Below are 14,967 nucleotides of genomic sequence, written 5' to 3'. Positions count from 1 at the left end.
TTTGCTGGAGTGACTTACTCGGAGACAAATGATCCGATTGCTATCAAATATTTTTCTTGCATCTTCTCTATATAGTTCCCCATACGATGACCCTCCAGTTTTTTGATGTAATCAAAAATGAAATTTTAGCAGGCCAGAAACGACCAAAATTTTGGGAAAAATTTAACTTTTTTTCATTTAACATTTTGTCAATTTTTAATTTATTTTTTTGTTCGTCCGAGGTTCATCGTACAGACAATATGTTCTAGTTTAACGAAAATTTTTTGTTTTTATATTTTATCAACGGAGAAAGCTGCAATCACTACAGCAGTGGAGGATTTTTTTGGTGCCGCCGGAGATTGTGTGTCATTTCAAAAGTATTTAATATTTTATTTCAAAAATTTTACTGTGTATTCTCAAAACATGTATAAATATAACCTCAAAATTTCAAATAGATGGATTAAGTAGTTTTTTTTATTTTTTAATTCCCATAAATGACCTTTATTTAGGTTGTCACACTAGGTGCGCCCCTTAATGGTAACAAATCTTCTGTTAACAAAGAAGTAAAAAATCATTTATTTCAGTTAAAATCAATTCTTATTCCCGAGCGTAAATACTAATTTGCAGTTGCTTTCACTGCAGATTATTTAGCTTTGTAACGTGTATTACAAATATTACTGTAGTAAATAAATACTCAGAGACTCTATACCCTTATTATTTATTACCAATTTCTCTGAACGATTCTCACCGTTTAATTTAAATCTACGCCCAACATTCAACAAATTTTTCAAAGTGAAATGCCCTGTTTATTATTTGATGCAGAAATATTACTTTCAAAGTTTCGAATTCAAAACCTAATAAATCTGCATTAGCACTCTGAATGATTAACTGCAGAAATTTCTAGAGCATGCAAGAAAAAAATAAGAAAAACGCATTATCGGACGTGCTAATATTAAAAATAATGGCTTTTTATTTTTTGAAAGTTAAAAAACAAAATGAGCTTGGAAAGGAAAATTAATATTGTTGTGCTCGTTTATTTTTGACGAGTACAAACATTTTTATTAGAGATTGGCTTCGATGTAGTAACTATATATTCTTGATTTATTGTGCTACGTATAATATAAAACTTTAGGAATTGCATATTTATTAATTATTAATTATTAATTTATTAATTTATTAATTAAAACAGTTAAAAACACAAATTATAAACAGGAGTATAACTGCAAGATGGGTGAGAAAAAGTGTTTTAAGATAAACTTTTTGAATTACTAAATTATCTCAAGGTGTTCCTGAGATATTACAAATAAATATTTTGCAGGTAAGAATCAAGTGCGTAGGTGACAACACAAACTCATGCGAGCAATCAATACAAATCTATAAAATGTAGAAAAACTAAAAATGCAATATTTCAGGTACCGTTGGAGATAATTTGGTAATTCAAAAAGGCGGTCATATAACATTTTTTATTATCCATCCATGTGTTATACTCTCGATTTGTATTTTTAACTCCTAAACTTTTAACCCGCGGATTGAATAAAATTCTATCTTTTTGTAAGAATTGTAATTTGTAATTACAAATTGTGAAGCAATTTGACAAGTTTTTTTTTGTTATTTGCAAAATGTTGTAAATGTATGATAATACAAAGTTATGATAAACTCTTAGTGAACGTGTTAAAAACGCAAGTTGAAACTATGGCAGTTCACGCAAAATAAATATTATAAGAACAACTTAGAAGAATTACTAAATTATCTCAAGCAATTATCAAAAAAAAATTATACTCTTTCTAGTATCTAACTTCGATTTGCGCTTTAACCTCAAAATTAATTTAACTTTGCGTTGGAAGTATTTGTGTTTCAGTTATAGTAATTCTATTATTCCCGTAGGGCAAGTTATAGTAATCGCAAAAAATCGAAAATGAACATTTTTATATATCTTTACGTTTTAAAGGTTTCTGAGTATTTTGGCATACCTTAGAAAAAATGGATGTATGTGTGTGTGCGTGTGCGGATACAAATTTCCGTCGACGATTTCGGGAACACCGATCAACCGATTTGAATAATTCAAAAAACATTCGTATTAATAAGGAGACGTGCTGATTAGTTTTTGGCAAAGGCAGGTCTAGCCGTTCCGAAGATACGGCGCAAAAAGTGCCGAAAACGGTAACTCAGTTTTTAAGAGAACGGGGCGTCCGATTTGAATAATTCAAAAACCATTTCACTTGTATTGACAAGATGAAGAATCGATAAAATTTTCATGAAGGTAGGTCTAGCGGTTTCGGAGATATGGAGGAAAAGAGTAAAAAAATGAGCCATTTGGCGGTCAAAAATGATCATTAGACATATGCACATCAAATTATCAGATATTTTATAGAGATTTTAACAATAAGTATACATTTTGTTAACATTCCTATGGGTTCCGTACCAATGCTTATGCGTTAGACAGCGACGCGGGGCTCACGCGCTTTATATTTTGTCCCTATGCAGTTAAAGCAGTACGATTGCTTTGAAAAGAAAGTTCAGATCTTCCACAATATGTCAAAATGAAGAAAAAATTTTTTTTTTCAAAAAAAAAAAATCTTTTTTTTTTTTAATTTTTTTTTTCAAAAAAAAGTAATTTTTTGTCCAATTTATAGTTTCTCAAAAATCTTATTTTTTCAAAGTAATTTTTTTTCAAAAATGTTAATCGTTTTTAAAAAAATAATAATTTTTGGTACGGGAAGTTTCAGCAATTTGCCTTAAGGCACGATGCCTTAATTGCCTTAAGACAGAATTCCACTTACAGGCTGTAAGTTACAGCTAGTTCAAACTTCTTTCGAGTCGAGTCGAAAGGAAAATATCGTTCTGTCCAGGCAGAAAAGGCATCGATAAGGAAGAAAAGTCGGAAAGGAGAAGAGAAGACGACGGGTGTAAGAGAGTTTGTTATTTCTTTCGCAGAGCACGACCGAAACTAATAATTTTTCTCCGGAATTCTTCAATTTATTTGTCAGCAAAAGTTGGGGCACGTAAATCGATCGCTTCCAGCATAAATCACTTCGGCAAGCAAACAAACAAATACGCGGACGAGAGACACTCTTCTCTCTCGCGAGAGAAAAGGAATGACAGAGATATTTGTAGGAAATTTAATCATTATTACACGGGCCATAATAATTCTGCACATATATAATTTTACATTATTATTAATATCATCGTTAGTGCTCCGCCCGGAGCAATTTTCACGGGACATTTGTTCGCAACTTGTTACTTTTCCATCAATTCCCTGTCCATTATTTACCGAACATTATCGAATATCGCCCTTGATCCCGAATAATTCTCGGAGTACCCCATACGGGAAAGTACCACGGGCCCAGACTTGGCCCAGGCTTGGCCCAACTATGTACAACTCTGGGCCAAGCTTGTAAGCTAAGCTTGGCCCAGCATTGGTAGAAATCTGGAGTGATAACGATGGGCCAGGCTTGGTTGCCATGACTAAGCCAGGCTTGGGCTAGGCTCGATTACCACGACTGGGCCATGGTTATTTGCCATGACAGCGCCATCCTTAATTGCCACGACTGGGCCGGGCTCGGTTTCCGGAATGCAAATTAAATTATTTTTATTCTATAGACAAAAATGTAAGAGCTTATGAATTGGACAATGACGTTTATTGAACTTAAATAATCGGAATTAAAACGGACATTGTCTAATATTAAAATTTAATATAAGAGGTGTTCAGAATTTTAGTTATAATTAAAATTCTTTTTCCTTTCAAAAGAACCACAAAAAAGAATTCTTTTTCCTTTCTGCCATTTTTTGCACTTTTATCTTCGTATATCCAAAACGATAGGACCTGCCTTTGCCAAAAACTTTGTTTTTTGGATGATTCAAATTTGACGAAAAATTGTATCCACACATACATACAAACACCCACACATCCATTTTTTCTAGGTATGCCAAAATGTTCCGAAGCCCTGAAATGTAAAGATACGCAAAAAAAATCCATTTCGATTTACGGGAAGTCAGTAATACTAATAATAGTAGATACACATTGACAATAACTTACTTTTTATTTATATTTATAGTTAAATTAGTTAAATTTTATTATTAATAATACGTAATTAAATTACGTCCGCTGAGCATGTCCACCACCTTCTCTGTCTATTATTCGGTAACGATTGATATTTTGTCATAATGAATTCTGAAACAATAATAAACAACAACAATAATAATAATTATAATAATAATAGTTAATAAACAAATATTTAAATAAAACAATAACTTACCATAATTTTGTAAGGTTCAGTTTCTCTAAAACTTTTTTCCTCGCCTTTTATTTTACGTCCAAACCCACTGTATTGCAGCTGAACTTTTTGTTTTATACATTTTCCATTATTTTATGAACATCTTTGACCGATCCACTAAAACTCAATATCACAAATAACTGACTGAAGCAATATCACACTTTCGTCGGATGTCGGCCTAAGTGCCGCCCGTAGCGGCGTCTCAAAGCGTCAGAGGCACAAGCCTCTAAGCACGCGTCTTCTATTCTTAAAATTATTTCGCCACTGGTACACATTTAATACACCTTTGCATTTTATTTAATTTGTTTAAATAATATTGAAATTAGAACGTGACGGAACAAATATATCTATGATATAATTTATTTTTATAAACAAAGTTTGTCAGGTTGAAATTTTATTTAACAAATCAATATTAAATTGCCAAAATATTATCAAAACATACTAAACATAAAAGTTTTAATTATGTTTGTGATAATATCTTACAACGATATAAACGTTTTTGCGCTACTAATAGAATATATATCGTGATGTTTTTTTTACAAACGCGATATTACTTCTATATTACTTTTGGTATATTATTAGTTTGAGATTAGTGAACATTAGATAAATCGAGTCAGAAAAAATATGGAATTTATAGAAAAGTTTAAAGATTTAACTAATATTGAATTTTGAAGTATTTAATACGTAAAAGTTATTTTATCATATACTTTTTATTATATGCAGTAGCGGCGCTAGGTGACTGCCGACGGCCTCGCAAAAGGCCCCGGAAAATTTTTAATTATTTAAAGTTTAGTTAATTTTTATACTAATGTGCGAGTAAAGAAGGTGATTAATGATTTACGGGCACTATCATATTACTGTCTTATATTTTATAGACGCTATCTAATATCGTCTGTCAACAGTGTAGATTAATCTAAACAACTTCGCCCGTGCTAATTCTATGATTGTTTATATTTGTGTATTTCTTATGTGAGCACTTTGAAAATATTGTTCTTCTTGGAATAAATACGAGTTGGTATCTTAACGTATCCAAACAGTAATTAAATATTCGAGGAATGAAAATAATCAATGATCAATAAAAATTTATCAATTAGATAATACTAAAAACTCTTAATTTAAAAATAATCATGGTTTCACACCGTCAACACAAGCAATATATTTTTTGAATCATTCTATTGGGATGATCAGTTTTTTTCAAAAACTGCATCACCAAATTGATAACCTTTTAGAATTTTTTTGCCTCTCCGAAACCGCTGAACCTGCCTTTGACAATTTTCCAACACGAATCGAATGTTTTTTAAATCATTTAAATTGGTTGTTCCGCTCCGACATCGTCGACAAAAAATTAAAGATTCTTAAAAAAACGACATTTAGACATTTCTGAACCAATTTTGAAAATTAAAAACGAAAAGTTTCGAAAGTTTACAGTTGGCGATCGTGCTGAATAGTTTTTCGTAAAGATCGGCCGTACCGTTTCTTCGTAATTTATTGTAAAAATCTTTATTCAAAAAAACTTCGTATAGAGATAAAAATTATAGTCTCATCTAACATACATTTTATGGAACTACGATTTATTTAACACATTTTCATTATATTTTCATTTTGTCTTCAGAATTACTTGATGATCGAAAAAACAAAATGTTTGCTAATCAAATGATTTGGAAAAAACAAACTTCTTCGGAATAATTATTTAATTTCAGTGTTTTTCTAATAGCTGGAGAACAAACCATTTTTGCTGAAGAGTTTGTTTATTTTAACTTGTATAACTTTTGTCTATTTCAATTGGTGTATTTATCTGATTAAAAATCAATATCATTTACAGTTATAGTAATCGCAAAAAAATCGAAAATGAAAAATTTCATATGTCTTTACATTTTATATATTAAGACGTTCCAAAAATACAGGGCAAAAAATGCCAAACTGATTACATTTTTAGGAAGGCAGGTCTAGCGGTTTTGGAGATGCAATAAAAGTAGTAGAAAAAAGCCATTTGGCGAACAAAAATGATCAATAGACATATGCACATCAAATTATCAGATATTTTATAAAGATTTTAATAAGTACAAATTTTGTTTACATTACTACGCGTTCCGTACCAATGTATTATAATAACCGTTAGACTGCAACGCGGCATTTACGCGCTTCGATATTTCATCTCTAAGCAGCTGTTGTACCATTAGCGTAGAAATTAATAAATATACATTTAGTTCAGAATAGTTGAAACACTTAGCAATCTTTATAACATGGTTTATTCACAAAATAAAAATATAGAGTTGAAATTAATAATTCTTGTTAACGATGTGTATCTTATGGCGGTCCAAATCAGAGAGAGTTAGTCGGCTTCCTCTTTCCAATAACCTGACGTCCTGGGTTGCCATAGCAGTCATGAGTGTCCTTCCCAAAGCCTCGTGTACAGGGTTGCCAGAGCAATGACATCTGTCCTTTCAAGCTTCAGGACCATAGATAAAAGAAGAGTATGTTCGGGACGGTGAACATAAATGTCAGATGGCACAACACAGCTAACGCAACGTGATTGCTTTGAAAAAAAGCAATTCGAAATCTTCAACAAAATATTTCGAATTAAATAAAATTCAATTTCTCTCACTTTTCAAATTTTTTATAGCTTTTCCAAAATTTAAATTATGGCACGAAAAGTATCAGCAATTTGCCGTAAGGCAAGATGCCATGCACCCCTAGTCAACTTGCAACTGGTAAAAAAGGGGGGCCTCGCAAACGAATTTCGCCGACGCCCACGCGTGGTCTAGCGCCGCCACTGATTACATGTTTAATTAAATTTAAACAATTAACTTTAATAAAGAAGGAGACGTTATCCAAGTTATTATTAAATTCTCGTAGATTACACGAGTCTGTATCACTAAGATCATTATCCTCATTTTTAAAACTGATTGTTAGCACTCATTTGATTATTGACACCTTTCCTGCTAATAATTGGATTAGTTTCTTTATTTAAAACTTTTGTTTTTTTTATTTAACGCACGCCACCTTTGAACTCTTTAGACGAGATTACTTTAAACGGCAATCAATAATAAAAACAAATATGACTTCGAGACTAGTCGTGAAAAATTGACGGACTGCATAACACACGATGTATAAGCGTAGTTTACAGACTGAGCATCGATACTATAAGCCGTTTACAACAGCCAAGTATGGCTGACGACTGAGCGTTAAACCAAAATACTCGAATCATGCCGTAAATAACCGAACGTACGACAATCTTGGTCCAAGTCTGGGTAATCATTGGCATGGCCAAGGCTGGGCTACCCAGTCTTGGACCAAGCTTGGATAATCATTGAACGGCGAAGGCTGGGTTAGCCAGTCGTGGCCCAAGTCTGGGTAATCATTGGCATGGCCAAGGCTGGGCTACCCAGTCTTGGACCAAGCATGGATAATCATTGAACGGCCAAGGCTGGGTTAGCCAGTCTTGGACCAAGCATGGATAATCATTGAACGGCCAAGGCTGGGTTAGCCAGTCGTGGCCCAAGTATGGTTAATCTTTGACATGGCCAAGGCTGGGTTACCCAGTCTTGGCCCAAGTCTGGGTAATCATTGAACGGCCAAGGCTGGGTTAGCCAGTCGTGGCCCAAGTATGGTTCATCTTTGGCATGGCCAAGGCTGGGTTAGCCAGTCTTGGCCCAAGTCTGGGTAATCGTTGGCATGGCCGAGGCTGGGTTAAGTAGCCCGGCCCAAGCCTGGCCCAATACTGGTATGCCGAAGCTAGGTTTCCCATTACTGGCCCAAGCTTGGCCCCTTTGTCAAGTCTGGCGGTTTCCTGCATGGGACATCCGATGGCGGTGGCGGCGAGCTCGAGTAAAAACTTTTCCTCGAGTCCACATAAAAACCATATCCTTGAGTGTAAATCTTTTGAAAACACATTTAAATAACTCGCTCTCTCTCTCGATGTTTGCACAAAAAGGAGTCGAGCTATTATTGACTAAGGGAAAGTCGGGAAATTCGGGCAAGACCGAGGAATACACCGCAAATCCCATATCAAATAACACATACGAACAAACAAGCAAACCGGGGTAAAGGTAAAGGATTTTTTTGCTAACTGCTGTCGAATTTCAAATTTTTGAAATGTTAATAGTTCATATATAAAATTTCCTGATTTTTGTGCATCAGTATTTACCTATTTTGTTTAATTAGAGAAATGCTGTCTAATTTTATATTGAGCAACGTAATCCTTCTGTACTGTTTATAGCAACTTTAATAATAACATAAAATTCATTTTCAAATTGTTTTTTTTTTCCAAATTCTATATATATATATATATATATATATATATACAGGGTGCCCCAGAACTTAACGTCAAGCCGAACTGTGGCACAATATGCGAGAGAGAAACATTTATCCTATCGTGTATCCGTTATCGTGTTGTTGTTAGATTTTTTAACTTCCCGTGGGACAAGTTATTGTAATTGTCCAAAAATCGAAATTAAAATTTTTTGTATTTCTCGACGTTTTGAAGGTTTCTGAACATTTTGGCATACCTCAGAAAAAATGGATGTGTGTGTGTGTGTATGTATGTATGGATACAAATTTCCAGTCACGTTTTCGGGCGCACGGATTAACCGATTTGAATGGTTCAAAAAACAATCGATTCCTATTGATATGGAGAAGAGCTGATTAGTTTTTGGCAAAGGAAGGTCCAGCAGTTACGGAGATAAAGAGCAAAGAGTGCAGAAAATGGAAATCGAGTTAGTAATGATTTATTATTTATTAGTTTATCAGATTTTGGCAAAGGCAGGCCCAGCCATTTCGAAGATGCGGAGCTAAATGTGCAAAAATGGCAGTTTTTGAGAGAACTAAGCGTCTGATTTGAATAATCCAAAGTACTTTCTACTTGTCTTAACAAAATAATTGATTTTGGACAAAAAAAATTTGTCTCAACTTTTTTTTCAATTTTTTTTTCAAAAATTTTTTTTTTTGTATATCGAAAATAATTCAGATTTTATTTTTAATTCTGACTAAAGTTCTAATATACTTTGAACAAATAATTTCAACTTTGCAATTCAGTTTATATAATTCTTATAAATATTAGACAATATTACAATATTTATAATAATCTATTTGAAAACATTCAATATTTCTCGAACATTTCATTACATTACGGGAAGTTCCAGCAATTTGCCTTAAGGCACGATGCCATACACCCAACTAGTTTTATTATAAAACTGTCAAGTATTTTACCATTTTACTCTGTTTTTTCAGATGCAAAATTTGTGAAGCTATTTTGAATATTATAAAGTTATTATTCTTTTAATATTAATTATGAATAAGCTTGATAAGAGCCTGAAATAATATCTATTATTATTGATTACGGATTGCTTATGAATAAATAAATAAATAAATGAATAAATACTGATAAAATGCGCCAACTCTTGATGAAACTTGTCAATCTATATTAGCAATTTTTTTAAAAAAAAGATTATTCGACCAAATTTAAAAATATTGAATTGATAATTCAACAAAAAATCATAATTCGTGAAAACTTGAGACAAATGTATCATTATTTTTTACTGTGTTCCTTGAAATGATATATTCGCGGTTTCAAAGCCTGAATGTGCAAAAGTAATAAAACTTAACCGCAATAACCAAAAAGCATCCTTAAATTCTTCAAAGCTCTAGGTTGCACTTAAAAGCTCATAACTTCCAAACAACGCGAGGTATTTTTTTCTAACTTAGTTCAAGACAGTTACGACCAATATTAAAACTTCGTTCCGGCTTGACGTTGAGTTCTGGGATACCATGTAAATCTATATATATATAAATCTCGTGTCACGATGTTGGTTCGCGATGGACGCCCAAACTACTGGACCGATTTTGAATTTTATTGGATCATCGTGTGCATATATATCCAACTTAGGTTATAGGAAATTTTGAAAAGTAAATTTAAAATATAAATGCATAATTTTTATAAATTTCAAAAAATTTTGACAGAAAATGACCAAAAAAAAAACAAAACACTAAAATGACAAGTGTCAAAATTAGAAAAAAAAAATTGACAGTTCAAAAATATAATTCAAAAACATGTACATATATAGATATATCCAACATTTATATCCAAATTATATGCAATGCTATATTCAAAATCACTGTATATAGTTTTAAATCTAATTAAAAGTCAATGTTTATAAATTTAAATGAAAGTTGACATTAAAAAAACGTGAATTGACATTTGACAATATTTATAAAAATTATTAGATAAATAGATTTATAATTTATATTTATTTGATTTGCTTACGAAATTAGTTTGGATACCAAAACTTCCTCAAAACATTATAGATCACAATAAAAAAACGACATATTAAATTTAATATTATTAATAAACAAAATTTTGACAGTTCACAAAAATTGAATTTTTGACGACTGCAATAAGAAACAAATACATTAATTATTCAAAGTTTTGTTATAGTCAATATTGTAGATACAAAACATTATTGAAAAATATATTATATCACATTATATTAAATTTCGACCAAGAAGGAAATATTTATTTTATTTTATATTTTCTATAAATTTAGATACATTTTGACAGAAATTTACTAAAAAAAAAAACAAAACACTAAAATGACAAATGTCACTATTTACGGATTTATGATTTCTGAAAAAAATTGACAATTTTAAAAATATATTATTTTTACTTATTGAAAAAGGAACAGATGTATTATAATATATCCAACAGTTATATCCAAATTAGGCAAAATGCTATATTCAAAATAATAGTAATATATAACGTTTATAGATTTAAATAAATTTTGATAGTTGTAAACTAAAAAAAAGTGAAATGTTATTTATCAATATCTATGGAATGTATTAGATGAATAAATTTATAATTTATATTTATTTGGTTTGCTTAACATATTAGTCCGGATACTAACACGTCCTCAAAACAGAATAAATCAGAATGAAAAAGCGACATATTGAATTTAACTTTAATTATAAACAAAATTTTGACAGGTCAAAAGAATTAATATGTTTAACGAATTCAAATAGGAACACATACATTAATTATTCCAACTTATATTACAAATCAAATTTAAGATACAGAATAATAAAATTTATCAAATTTAAATAAATTTGGACGGTTACGATTTTAAAACAAATGCCGAAAATGACGTTCGTTAATATTCCGGGAAATTTATGAATAAATTGATTTATGATTAAGATTTTATTTGCTTAAGTTGTTCATTCAGGTAAACATCACAAAATTAATATAAATCATGATTGAAAACTGAATATTATATCATATTATATTAAATTTCAAAGTGCTAAAAATCAAACATAAATTTGGACTCGAATTCCTCAGAACTTTATCCATGTTAGTTACAGGGATAGTATGAATATCAATTTATAGTCGGAAATTTATATCATAAGCGTTTTGTAAGTAATCACAAATTTTAAAAAATGCATTGAAATCGATGAGTGTCTAATCATGGAAAATTTTGAAAGAAAATATTAAAGGCTTATAGAAAGTTCTCAATAGTATGTGACCAATAGTATGTGAAACCATTTCTAAATAAAGCATCGTAGAACATGTTAAAATGTTAGCTAAAGGTAAATAGGACGTAATACCAAATAAGATATAACAAATTTATAAAAATCACTTGGTTATTCATTATACATTTTGTAATATACTCATTTATTCAAATATTTAATTATTTCAGTTTATTTATTATTTAAGTTAAAAAAAAAACACTTTAGTCAATAGTATTGATCCAACATATTCAAATTTTAATTCCGATTTTATTTATTTTTGGATTGATATGAATTTTTTATAACAAAGGTTTCAAATTTGGTTGTCAAACGGATTCAAATTTTAATAAGGGACGAATTAATAATCAGACGAATTTTAATAAGGGCCGTTGCAACGCAAGGCTGGGTATGCTAGTATATATATATATATATATATATATATATATATTTTGTAGAGTTTCGAACAAGAGTCCAAAAATAATACAAAATAAAAAAACAAGAAAAGTTTTTAATAAACAATTTCTTTATTTAATTATTTGTTTACTGTCAACGTTTCGGAATTAGGTATAGCTAGAATATATATATTAGTATAGTCTAGAATAGCTTTTAAATTAATCAATGATCTGAAAAACAAAAAACTAATTTCTGAGAATTTTGCTTTTAACCTAAAAATACAACACCCTATCTCCCCTAAGATGTACTGTCTTCCAAAAATACACAAACCTGAATGCTCTTTCAGACCGATTGTCTCCTACATTGGCTCTCCTTTTTACAATATTTCGAAACTCATTTCTGATGTCCTAAAAAATGTTACAATCAATTCTCCCTATTATGTCAAGAATTCGTACCAATTTGTGAATTTAATTAATAACCGCAACATCCCTGAAAATCACTTATTTCTAAGCTTAGATGTGGTCAACCTTTTTACATGTGTCCCACATGAATTAATCCTAAACTCAATCGATAAACGTTGGCACACAATTTGTAACTTTACTGACTTTCCGAAAACAGTCTTCACTCATATTATCAACACTATTTTAAATTACTCCTATTTCCATTGCCAAGACAACTTTATTCTCAAATTAAAGGCGCAGCTATGGGATGTCCCTTATCTCCCGGAATTATCGACTTAGTTTTACAAACACTAGAAATTTCCGTTTTCTCAACTTTAAAATTTCAAATTAACTTTATATTAGATATGTAGATGACACTTTTTTTATCATTAACAAAAATCATATAAACACAGTACTAGATCTCTTCAATAACTTTAACAATAATATATTTTCACACATGAACTACAAAATAACAACAGGCTTAATTCTTAGATGTATCCGTTTACAACACTAATAATTTTATTCGAACAAATTGGTATAGAAAAACTACATGGTCGGGTAGATACTTACACTATTCCTCATACTGTCCCAGAAACTATAAGATAAACACTATTATTTCCCTTACAGACCATGCTATTTTGTTGTCTCACCAAACTTTCCATCCACAAAATTTATCCCTAGTAAAAATAACTCTAATTGAAAATGGTTACCCAAAAAATCTCATTCATTCAGTTATTCAAAAAAAACGAACTTTTTTAAAAACAAAAATTAATTCTCCCAATACCAGTACCAACATCAAAAACACCAATCTTATTTACTGTAGCATACCATACGTTGAAGATTTATATTATTATTTTGCCAAAATTTTGTTAGAAGAAAACATTTCAGTATCAGGATCATCCTTACACTCCTTCAACCAATTCTTTACGAACATTAAATCACCTACCCCATCCAATTTCAATACTAATGTAGTATATTCTGTTTCTTGTAATGACTGTGCTTTTCAATATATTGGACAAACCTCGCAATATGTACACATGAGAATGAGACAACATGAACTAAGTGTGGTCCACCATAAACAAAAAAATTTCAAAAGTACTCTAGTACAACACTCTATAGAAAACGCCCATTCATTTAATTTCACTCCAAAGATTTTATATCATGAAAGTTGCATCTTTAGGAGATTATTCGCGGAGAGTTGTCTCATTCTCTTGAATGTGTCTAACAGTGTCAACATTAGATCAGATCACAACCTATTACATGATTCATATTTAAATTTTTTACACTTTTTGACAAACAATTAATATCGACTTCATTTTAAGCTCAATAATTTAAGTATTTACACCCTAACATGAAAAAACACACACATACAATCTCACAATTCTCGTTTCAAGTGTTTACACGTGTTACATATGAACCAACAAATACAGATAGTTCCTTTCCAAAAGCCAATAGTATAACACCGAATACAATATTATTTGTTTTCAAATAATAATTTTAAAAAAAAGACAACACTTTTAGTAATTTTGATTTACAAAAGTTAACTATTTCGGCGGAAAAATAACTCACAATTCATTTTTTGGTCAAAAATTCTTGTTTAGTGAAAAAGTGCTAACGTATATTCAAACATACAGGTAAATTTAATTTTATCATTAATCCTTTCTTAAAAAAAAATTTTTTTTTCCATAACTTTCAAAAAAATTTCTATCATTTTTAATATCCTGTTCTGATAATCCACTCATTTATTTTTATCATTTTCATTTTGATCATATTATCATATTTCTGTATATTATTTGTTACAATTAATTTATTATTTAAGAAAAATCTATTTTCTATTCCTAAACATATTGTTTGCTTAAATCTTATCAAGATCATGTTCTTGACAGATGTCCTGAAGATGGAACGTACCTAGTTCCGAAACGTTGACAGTAAACAAATAATTAAATAAAGAAATTTGTTCTTAAAAACTTTTCTTGTTTTTTTATTTTGTATTATTTTGGATTCTGTTCGAAACTCTACAAAATATACACAAATCCAAGACTCTACCATTCAATATATATATATATATATATATTTATATATAATATATATAATATATATGAGTGAGTTGTGAGGGCGATACATCAACAAAGAAAAAGCAAAAGATTTATAAAATAATCTTTTATTTTCCAAACGTTTGACATTCAATTTAAGTATCATCAGTGGATCTAAACACCGTAGAAGATTAGTTATCTAGGTAATTATATATATGTGATTGGTAAAAGTACCTATACAATAAGAGAAAAAATTAACAAACAGCAACACTTACAATAAACCAAATATAAAAAGATAGGAAAGTTTAGTAGAGACTAGAATTAAATAAATACATACATACATACATAATATGC

Source organism: Ctenocephalides felis, unplaced genomic scaffold (assembly GCF_003426905.1).
Source record: "Ctenocephalides felis isolate EL2017-DRISC unplaced genomic scaffold, ASM342690v1 CF-g0.4_SCAFFOLD_02284, whole genome shotgun sequence".
In the NCBI taxonomy this organism is placed as follows: Eukaryota; Metazoa; Arthropoda; class Insecta; order Siphonaptera; family Pulicidae; genus Ctenocephalides; species Ctenocephalides felis.
This window is presented reverse-complemented; position numbering follows the sequence as displayed.